This window comes from Tupaia chinensis, unplaced genomic scaffold (assembly GCF_000334495.1).
Source record: "Tupaia chinensis unplaced genomic scaffold, TupChi_1.0 Scaffold143985_1, whole genome shotgun sequence".
Classification (NCBI taxonomy): domain Eukaryota; kingdom Metazoa; phylum Chordata; class Mammalia; order Scandentia; family Tupaiidae; genus Tupaia; species Tupaia belangeri.
Genome location: NW_006203836.1, coordinates 181,542 through 190,845, shown reverse-complemented (window position 1 = coordinate 190,845; position 9,304 = coordinate 181,542). Strand labels below are relative to the sequence as shown.

Sequence of the window (9,304 nt, the reverse complement as noted above, 5' to 3'; positions counted from 1 at the left end):
GACTCGCGTGTGTGCGTGCTGAGTCAGTTGCATCTTCTACTGCAGGTTCAGAAAAGCCACGGTCCATGAAGGAACGCAACCTCATCTTTATTTTAAAAGTTATTTTCCTTTCAATGCTGCTAGATCAGAGAGGCTCAGAGGATCGTCACTCTGCCAGACTGCGAGTCTCGCTGTCTACCCTGGAAGGTCGAAAGTCTCAGCCCAGGGGCCTCACCATTTATGCAGAGGTTTTGGGGGAGTTTCGACTATCCAGGCAAGATCTAATCGAGAACGATTAAATGGAGAATGGAGAGAGCCGTGAGCATTCTGGGAAGTGGCCTTGAGAGAGCCAATCGGTCAGCATTCATTGGCCAAGGTAGAGGCCGCTATTTTCCTTTGGGGACTTTGAGCTTTTCCATTGGAGAACCATGTCCCCCACGGAGGGACCTCGTTCCTGGAATATAATGCTGCCTTAATAGACATTGAACTGTGTGGGCATCAAACTCGAAATGTAATTTTTAATTTAACCATTCCCTTTCATAAACTCCTTCTTTTCCCCCAGGAGCTCATGCTGTACAAGCGGGAACTAGTGAGCGAATAAATGAATGAGCGCTGGGCTGATAAATGCACATTGTCTGGTTACGTGTAAGAGCATTTATGAAGCTTGTGAACCTAAGAGCCTTCTCGCCTACTGCTGTTTGCTTGAGTACAATGCCATTATTCGTTATGCTAAATGCACCTTTATATTCGTAAGACAGCGCTATTTACAAAATGCTTTCACAAGCATTATCTCATTCAGTCCTCACAGCAGTGCTGCAAAATAGGTATCATTACCCTACTTTAGATAAGAGGGTGATCCGTCCAAAGTACACATAGGCAAGGGGCCGGACTTGAACCTAAGTTTTGCCACATATACTCAGAAGTCCTCCCTGTTGAAAGGTAAGCAAGAAGGCAAAGGTTATAGTCTTTTGTAAACAAATGCTTGTTTCTGAAGTTGTAGTCACGAACCTGTCCGGAGAGGGTAACTCCTGGCAGGCTCTCCCAGCCACCTGGCTTGCCACTTGTTACACCTGCTGTTGTATACACAGCTGGTTTTAGGAAGGTCACTGGACAAGAGTTTCATGTGACCATAGACATCAAAACAACCAGTGAAAAAGGGGGAGACTCTAACAATTAACCAGTAATTTTGTCCACACAATGACAACCTTTGGAGTTGATGTCTCTGCTTGAGCCGAGCTGCTGAGTTCACGGATACCACTGTTATTTATTCTCCGGTTAAATGTCAATCCACAAGGAAGCCTGCGGCTTGACCAGCAGGAGTCAGTCTCCAAAACCAGGTCCCAAAACAGGACCCGCCTGCTGGGCCCTGGTGCTCCTGCCGTGCAGCACTGAGTGGCCAGCATTGCTCCCACAGTCCAGAGTCTGGGACCCTTAGAAAGCACTTAGTATGGTACTTTCCCGTTTTTTAAAAAAGCTACTAAATAGTTAAATGACTCCCAGTTAAATGACTCTCAATCATTCAAAAATACGATTCAGTTATTGAGAAGCAGAAACAGGAATGCTACCATCCAGTCTCCACTTACTTCGGTAAAATCGATTAGGACTTGGGAGAGGAGACACGCACTGACTTTTCCCTTTGGAAACTGACGGTAAGTACTTACATATTTTGTGACTTTTTTTTCTCTTTTTACGTGCAGAACCCCTGTGCTCAGGAATAAACATGTATGTAGTACTGCTCACTCAAACAGAAGGGTTTTATTACCCTACCTTTTATTACCATACCTTACCTTGGCAAGGTAAGCAGTAGGGACCTCTAGATTGTAGAACTGAAAAAGGTCGAGACATGTCAACGAGGAGACAGTCTTTCTCTCTGTGTGTTTGATAGCAGTGGTAAAAGCTGCTGTTTGGAGCAGGCGGGGCCTGCCGTGGTGGGGCATAGAGGCAGGCCTACTGACTGACCCCCACGTCTGGGCTTTTTCTTCGAATCAGTGATCAGACCGTAAGAATGCTACACTTGAAGAAGAGACACATTCGGGAACCTCGCCAGCATATGGCTGGGATTTCTCTTCTCTCCCACGCAGTTGACAGCGCCGTGGTGGGGCATAGAGGCAGGCCTACTGACTGACCCCCACGTCTGGGCTTTTTCTTCGAATCAGTGATCAGACCGTAAGAATGCTACACTTGAAGAAGAGACACATTCAGCGGGCTCGCCAGCATATGGCTGGGTTTCCTCTTCTCTCGCTCACGTATCTGAGAGTCTCCATTCCCAGTCCTTAACGACGAGAGGGGCTCAGAAGGCATTGAACCCACTGGGGATTCTCTCAATGACAGGTCCTAACCACAACTGGGTTAGTCTTCCGTTACTGAATAATAAATTGCATCAATTGTAGTAGCTTAAACAATACCCACTTAACAGGGCCAGCAGGTAGAATGGTGGTTAAGGTGTTGGACTCCCACAAGGCCAACCACAGTTCAAGTCCCAGACCTGACTGCTTGCTTTCTCATTCTCTCTCTCTATTTCTCGCTCGCTCTCTCTCTCTCGTCAAATTAAAAAATAATAATAAATAAAATTAAATAAATTATTCAAAAGAAAACCCCACCATTTTTCACCTCGCACTTTCTGGAGGTCAGAAGTCTGGTCTGGGTAGGACTAGCAGGATCCCCACGTGGCTGGCCTCAGTTCGAGTCCGGACCCTAAGGCGTGAGATTCTGGCAGAGCACGTGGGTGTGCACAGAGCCCTGAAGGAAGAATGGAGGAGAAGGGATTGCAGTATGGACATACCCCTGGGGGTGATTTCTCACTTTCCCTCTCGCTCTCCAGCAAGTACATGTGCCCTATGGACAAAAACCCTTAAAAACAGAAGGGACCTGGTATGGCTGCTGAGAGCTCACAGGCTGAAATCGAGGTGTGGTCCCGCCGTCCTAGCCTCGCTCGGGGCCTCTCCCAGCTCTCCGACGCTGGCCACGTCAGCTCCTTACAGTACAGGGCTGCGGCCTCATCTTCTGCTCCCTGAGGTCACCTGGTCACCTACAGAGCCCTCGTCCCCTAGTCACACCAGCGGCTCTCACGTGGGAACGAAGGAACGCCGTAGGGACAGCAGGGCCAGCCGCCCACACGGTGCTTAGAATGGGCGCGGGAGGAGTCTGATGACTCACCGTGCTCCCAGTTCCCGGACTCCTCCGAGCCTCCCAGGCCCAGGCCCCGGAGCTGCCCTTCCTGACCTGACGAGGCGGCCCTGCTTCCCCTGCACTCCCGGAATAGCCCAGACGCGGCCAGGATCCCGCAGGAGACACGGGCTTCTGCGCCCCTTCGTTGAGAGTCCTCGTCGACGGCCTTACCGTCGGGAAGGTCCAGAAGCCTATGACCAAGGCCAGCTAGAAGGGAGAGAGCGTGCACAGCCACAAGTGCGCACTCGAGCAGGCTGCCGGTCATTTACACCCCAGACCAGGAAGGACGTGGCGGAGGTGACTGCTCGTGGCGGGTGGTGTTTTCCGATGACGGGAGCGCGGTGCCACTGTCCACATACTCTCACGACCTTCACCCTCCTCTCTTCCTGCGTTACGGGCTCTGTTCCTTCCTCTGGAATCCCAGTGGGCTCTGACTGGCACCAGTGGGGTCACGTGACTTTGAAGGCCCTCACAGAGGGCTGTTTGGGTTCCCCTGCTGTCTTCGGGATGCTCACCTAGAACGCAGCCAGCCTGCTGTGGATCCAGGCCACCGCGCGGCGAGGCCACGTGTGCAGTCCCTAGCACACGGCCTCAGCAGAGGCCCCAGGCACCAGCCAGTATCAGCCGCCAATAGGCCAGTGGGCTGGCTTCACCCAGGCCCCACCCTCCCCAGCTTTCCAGTTCTTCCAGCTGAGGCCCCAGACAGCGTGGAACCAAGACAAGCTGTCCCCACTGTGCCCTTCTGCACGCCTGATTCCTAGGTCCACCGGTTTAACTAGTTTAATTGCCTTGAGTTCCAGGAAGCCTCTTTCGGGGCTTTAGTGACACTAACACCGGAATTAGCCAGTGCAGAGGGGCTGGGCCTCACAGTGATGGAGGCACGTGTAGTCTAGCTTCCGGAGTCAGTGTGCGAGGTCGGACCTAGGGTCTGAAGTTCTGCTCAGTGAGTCCCCTCGGATTCAGCGTGCTCTTCCCAGTTTGATACCATCCAGAGGTGGGTGCAGCTCCCTTCCCCTGCAGTGCTGACACCTGCTTGGGAGCCCTGGGGACCAGTGACAGTTTTCTCGTTGGTCCAGTTCTGCGACATTCCTCAAGGCATGGCTTCTGGAAGTTTAACCCATTTCCCAATTCTCTCAAGGATCCTGTGGAAAGGGACCGTAATGGAATCTTCAAATAGAACATGTGCCTTACGGAAAGATTGTGCATAGACTTCAGAACTTCTGCACCGAAGCTGACGTGTGCTTCTACTCCACTCTCCGCTTTTGACGTCCTCTGCTGTAGTTTACCCCTTGAACGAAAACACCTTCGAGAGTGGAAGGGCTACGAGGTCATTTCGAGAGGAAATCAGGACTGCGTTAACGGATGGGTGCCCAGTAACCCTGACGCCGTGACTTAATACCAGTCGCTGCTTCAGTAGACTCGTCTGTAGCCGAGAGCCCTAACCCAAACGCCACAGGAGTTGTAGGGCCACCGTGAGTGGCCCCTATGTACTGTATTTTTCCTATAATACAGAGGAAAATATTTTAAGCTACGTATTTATAAAGCAAATCCAGATTCATTCATATTCATATAATTTATTAGATCAGTATTACTCCCTTAATGTAGTCATATGCTTGTTTCTTAAAGAACCGTGACAACTGGGACCAGCAGTTGGCGTAATGGCTATGTTGCTGAACTCCCATGTAGTCAACTGCGGTTTGAGTCCCGGACCCAGTGGCTTAAACTCATGCCGGACGCATGGCGTGCGTGCCCAAGATACCGAAAGGAAAATGGAGGAGAAGGGATTGCAGTGTGGCCATCCCCTCTGGGGGTGATTTCTTGCTTTCTGTCTCCCTGTCTCTCTCTGTCTTCCTGGCGAGCACACACACCCAAAAACAAAACAAAACAAACAAACAAAAAAACCCGTGACAACCATCTTCCATGTTGTTAAAGAACAATGTATCTCAAAAATAAAGAAAGAAAGGAAGAAAAAAAAATTAAAAAAAGAGAGCAATGTATCTCATCATGATAGCTTTTTAACATTTACTTTTTATTTCTTCCTTAAGCGAGAGAGACAGGCGAAGAGAAACACCCTGACAGAGTTGTGACACCCCTATCTCCTCCCAACTTCAGCCAGCCACAGATGATAGGCAGACATGCCCCGCATGCCCACGGGCGACTTGGCTGCGAACCCAGAACCTTCCACACAGGTCAGCCTTGCAGGTTACAGCTTACCACTGTGTGGCCCAATCGTGTATGAGTGAGCAAGGCTTTGCTGACACACAGATGAGCTGGGTTTGCTAAATGAAGTGTTACTAGGGCCAAATATGTCATTTAAGAAATCTTATGTTGCTATTAAAATTGTCATCATCTGGGACCAGCAGAGGGAGCAATGATTACGCCGCTGGATTCCCATGCAGTCAGCGATGGTTTGAGTCCTGGAGCCGGTGGCTTAAAACTCAGGGCAAGCGTGTGTACGTGCACGCCCAGGATTCTGAGAGCACAGTGGGGAAGGACTCATGGTCATCCCCAGAGGTGATTTCTCCCAGGATTCTGAGAGCACAGTGGGGAAGGACTCATGGTCATCCCCGGAGGTGATTTCTCCCAGGATTCTGAGAGCACAGTGGGGAAGGACTCGTGGTCATCCCCGGAGGTGATTTCTCCCTTTTTGTCCCTCTGTCTCTCCGGCAAGTGCACTCACTCTGTAGGCAAAAATCTCTCTTAAAAAAAAAAATTGGGGACCAGCAGGTGGTGAGGTTTTAATTTCTTGTATTATATTCTCCATTTCCAGAAGTCCCATTTGATTCTTTCTTAGGGTGTCTGTTTCTTTATGGAGTCCCCTTTCATGTCCTGGAATGATCTTCTCATGTCCTGCCATTGATTTTCTCTTTTCTCTTGCATCTCACTGAGTTTTGTCACTGTGGATGTTTAGAATTATTTTTCTGACATTCCGGTGAATTCCTCTGTGCTGTCCCTCGGTGAGGGGCTACTGCGCTCACCTGGGGAAGAGTTACCCCCTCGTCTTCTCATGTTTCTCTGATCTCCGCACCAGCTTTTCATCAAACGATGCAGTATTCCTTTTATCGTTTAGATGTACTTTTTCCTGTTTGTTGGAGTAGATTGTGTAGTATTGGAGGAGGGAATTTTACCCTTAGGTCCCAGGTATTTTCCTACTAGAGGCCTGTGTCTTCCAGGTCAGAGCAGATAAAGTTGGACCAGTAATCTCCTCTACCAAACTTCCTGCGCTGGTGAGGCGGGAACAAGCGGTCGCACTGTGTGACTGCCCCGTGCTGTCGTGCTGTCGGTGCAGGCAGAGCGCCACAGCGAAGCACTCCTGAGCCAGCCTGCTGCGGCCAGGCCCTGTCCCCGGTGGGCGGGCTGAGCCCAGGCAGCAGCAGTACGGGGTGGACAGAGGCTGCAAGTTCCAAAGCCACCCCTGTGGGGGCAGGGGTGCGCTCACGAGAAGAGGCCTGTTGAGACCTGCAACATCTTTAAAGTGTCGATTGTCTTTTCCTGTCAGGTTAGAATTTTATATTCAGTGAAAAGATCCTTCGAAAATGAAGGCAGGTCCGGCCAAAGTGACACACAGTGACAGCACACGAGCCCTCAAGTGTGGCAGCCGAATGGCAAGCGTAGATTTAGGGCCTGGAGGCTTTGAAAGCACATCGGGTTTGTGTGTGGGTGCCTGGAACCCCGAGGGCTGAAGGGCTGAGGAAAGGGGGTCACAGCATGCCGAGTGCTATTGAGGTCACTTCTCACCCTACTCTCGCTAGGTGAGGGCAGAGACTGGTCCAGAAGAGCAGAGCGTGAGCTCGTCTGTAGCCGTAGGCCCGAGACCTTCACTGCAAGAAAGGCAAAGGAAGCACGCTGGATGGGAAGAAGGTGGCGTAGACGGGAAGACGGGAAGAGTGGTGGAAGAAGGTGGCGTAGACGGGAAGACGGGAAGAGTGCTGGGAATGACACATTCAGGCGGGGTGAAAAACTCGTCTTTGAAATTTCTTAAGATGTTAATTGACTTTTTAAAGCAAAAATAACAATACTGTATTCTGGGGTTTAAAACATACACAAAATACATGACCACAACCTGCACAAATAACAGAAGGGGAAAAGTGGAAGTGGACGGTAAGATTTTCACAATACGTGGGAGCCAGCACCAAGACCCGCCCACGCCGAGTCGCCTGGCCTGCGTGAGCCATGGAGCACTACAGAAATGGGCTGTGTCATTCCTGAAGTTAAACTACAGAAGCAATGTGGCTTGCTCCAGGGAAAACCTGCCCCCGCAACATGAAGACAGTCAGCTACGTAGTCATCCCTGTGGGGAAGAACTCAGGCCTCTCAGCAATGACAGGCTCCATCTCACCACACGTGTGTTAAGGCACCTCTAAAGCATTTCCCCTGCCCTAGTACAGCCTTCAGATAGCCGTGGCCTGATGTCTAAGTACCGCCTCACAGCAGGTCACTAGGCAGAAATGCTCAGTCAAGGATCAGTCCTGTGGCCTGGGTAGGGAAGTCAGATGCCATGTGGGCTGATGGCTGCCTAAGCAGTTTGATTCTCAACGCTGGTGATTTGAACAACACACCGAGTGTGTGCGTGCATGCCCTAAATCCTGACAGGGTGGAGGGCTTGCAGGATGACCATGCCCCATGGCAGGTGCTTTCTCCTTCTGCTCTCTCTCTGCCTCTCTCTGATGAGTGCACACACCCTCTGGAAATTAAAGAAACAAAAAAGAAAAAAGAATGGTAAGTCAAGCCATTCGCAATTTCCAAACCCACATGACTATGAGCTTTTTTCAAATGTCTATTGTTTTAAGCAGCTAGATGTTGGTGTGATTGTTACACAGCGACAGATAGCTGATACAGGTTTCAAGCCCTACCATTTAGTACAGGGAAACACCCTTAAGGAATATGGGCGACTAGATGAACAGTCCCTATGAGCTGTTGTCTTTGTGTCTGGCCCTGGAATTCACGTCTGCAGGAAGGCAGCTGTGGTTTGGGGGGTGGGGGGAACCTAATTAAATGAGCGGAAGTTGTGCTTACCTCTTTGTACCTCCAAATTCAATAAAGTGTGTTCTGCAGGAGGAGCTGGCACCTTCTGTCAGGGAGCAAGCAAACACGGCAGCAGTCAGAGAGCTGAAGGAGGGCCAGGGTGCAGGAAGCAGGCGGCTGCGTGCTCGGCTGCTCCCCGGGCCAGAAGGTGAGCCCGCAGATAACACACCCCACCCCACCCACAGCCGCCGTCCCCACATGACCTTCTGCAAAAGAGCGACATGGCACTGCTTCACTCTGCCTTCCGATCTCACAGCCAGAAACAGGAAGAAGGGAATTCAGAAAGCCTCCCCTTGCCGTGCCGACACATTACACAAGGAGGAAGTTACCCTGACGGTAGACGACAGGAAGTTAGGCTGAGCTGGCAGACACCACAACGGACTTGATAAACGTGAATCAGATGCAGACAACATGTCAACAGAGAAAGCTGAAAGCTGAAAAAGTCTTCGATTAATTCACAAGAAGATAGAAAAATAGGAAAAAGAGAATCAGAAGGAAACCTGCGTTGCTGCACCTGCCTTTGCCACGGATGGAGTTTCCCTCCCACCGGGAGACTGTGAAGGGGAGGGCGTGGTGTGAGTGGTATTCTTTAAAAAATCATTTTTTTAAGCAATGGTATAAATAGAAAACAAGAAGGAAGTCAAGCCATTTGCAATTTCCAGATCTACACAGACTATGAGAAATTTTTTCGAATGTCTGTTTTCTGTAAGATCTATCTTACCAATAATCATATTATGTAAATGTATTCCAATACATTGAGAAGACAGGTTAAAAAAAAAAGATTGGCAAAGGGTATATCACGCAAGCACTAAATAAACATAAGAAAGTGGAATTTACTATGTTACACAAAGTGAATTTCAGGAAGAAATATTACTAGAGATTTTAAAAAGTGCATTTGAAATGCAAAGGGTTAATTCATTTAAATTGCTACTGAGCATGTGCACTCTCCGGAGAGACAAAGAGAGAAAGAGAGAAAGTGAGAAATCCCCCCGGGGGAGGGGTGTTGGATGGCCACACCACAATCCCCACTCCTCCATTTTCCTCTCAGGTTAGGGCGCTGGGACCACACAGCCAGCCATGGGGGCCTAGCTGCCTTAACCCCAGGCCATCTGCTGGCCCAGAGGGGTTTCTC

At 50.0% G+C, this 9,304-nt stretch overlaps 1 long non-coding RNA gene across 2 annotated transcripts in view; it reads left to right on the top strand.

The window, feature by feature from the left end:
• The first annotated feature begins 1,205 nt into the window (after nucleotides 1-1,205).
• Nucleotides 1,206-9,304, top strand: part of LOC114005552 (uncharacterized) — a 15,063-nt gene continuing 6,964 nt past the window's right edge. For both annotated transcript variants that reach the window (XR_003547395.1, XR_003547394.1), the window contains exon 1: nucleotides 1,206-1,628. This is a non-coding gene — a long non-coding RNA (uncharacterized LOC114005552). The remainder of the gene's footprint in view (nucleotides 1,629-9,304) is intronic.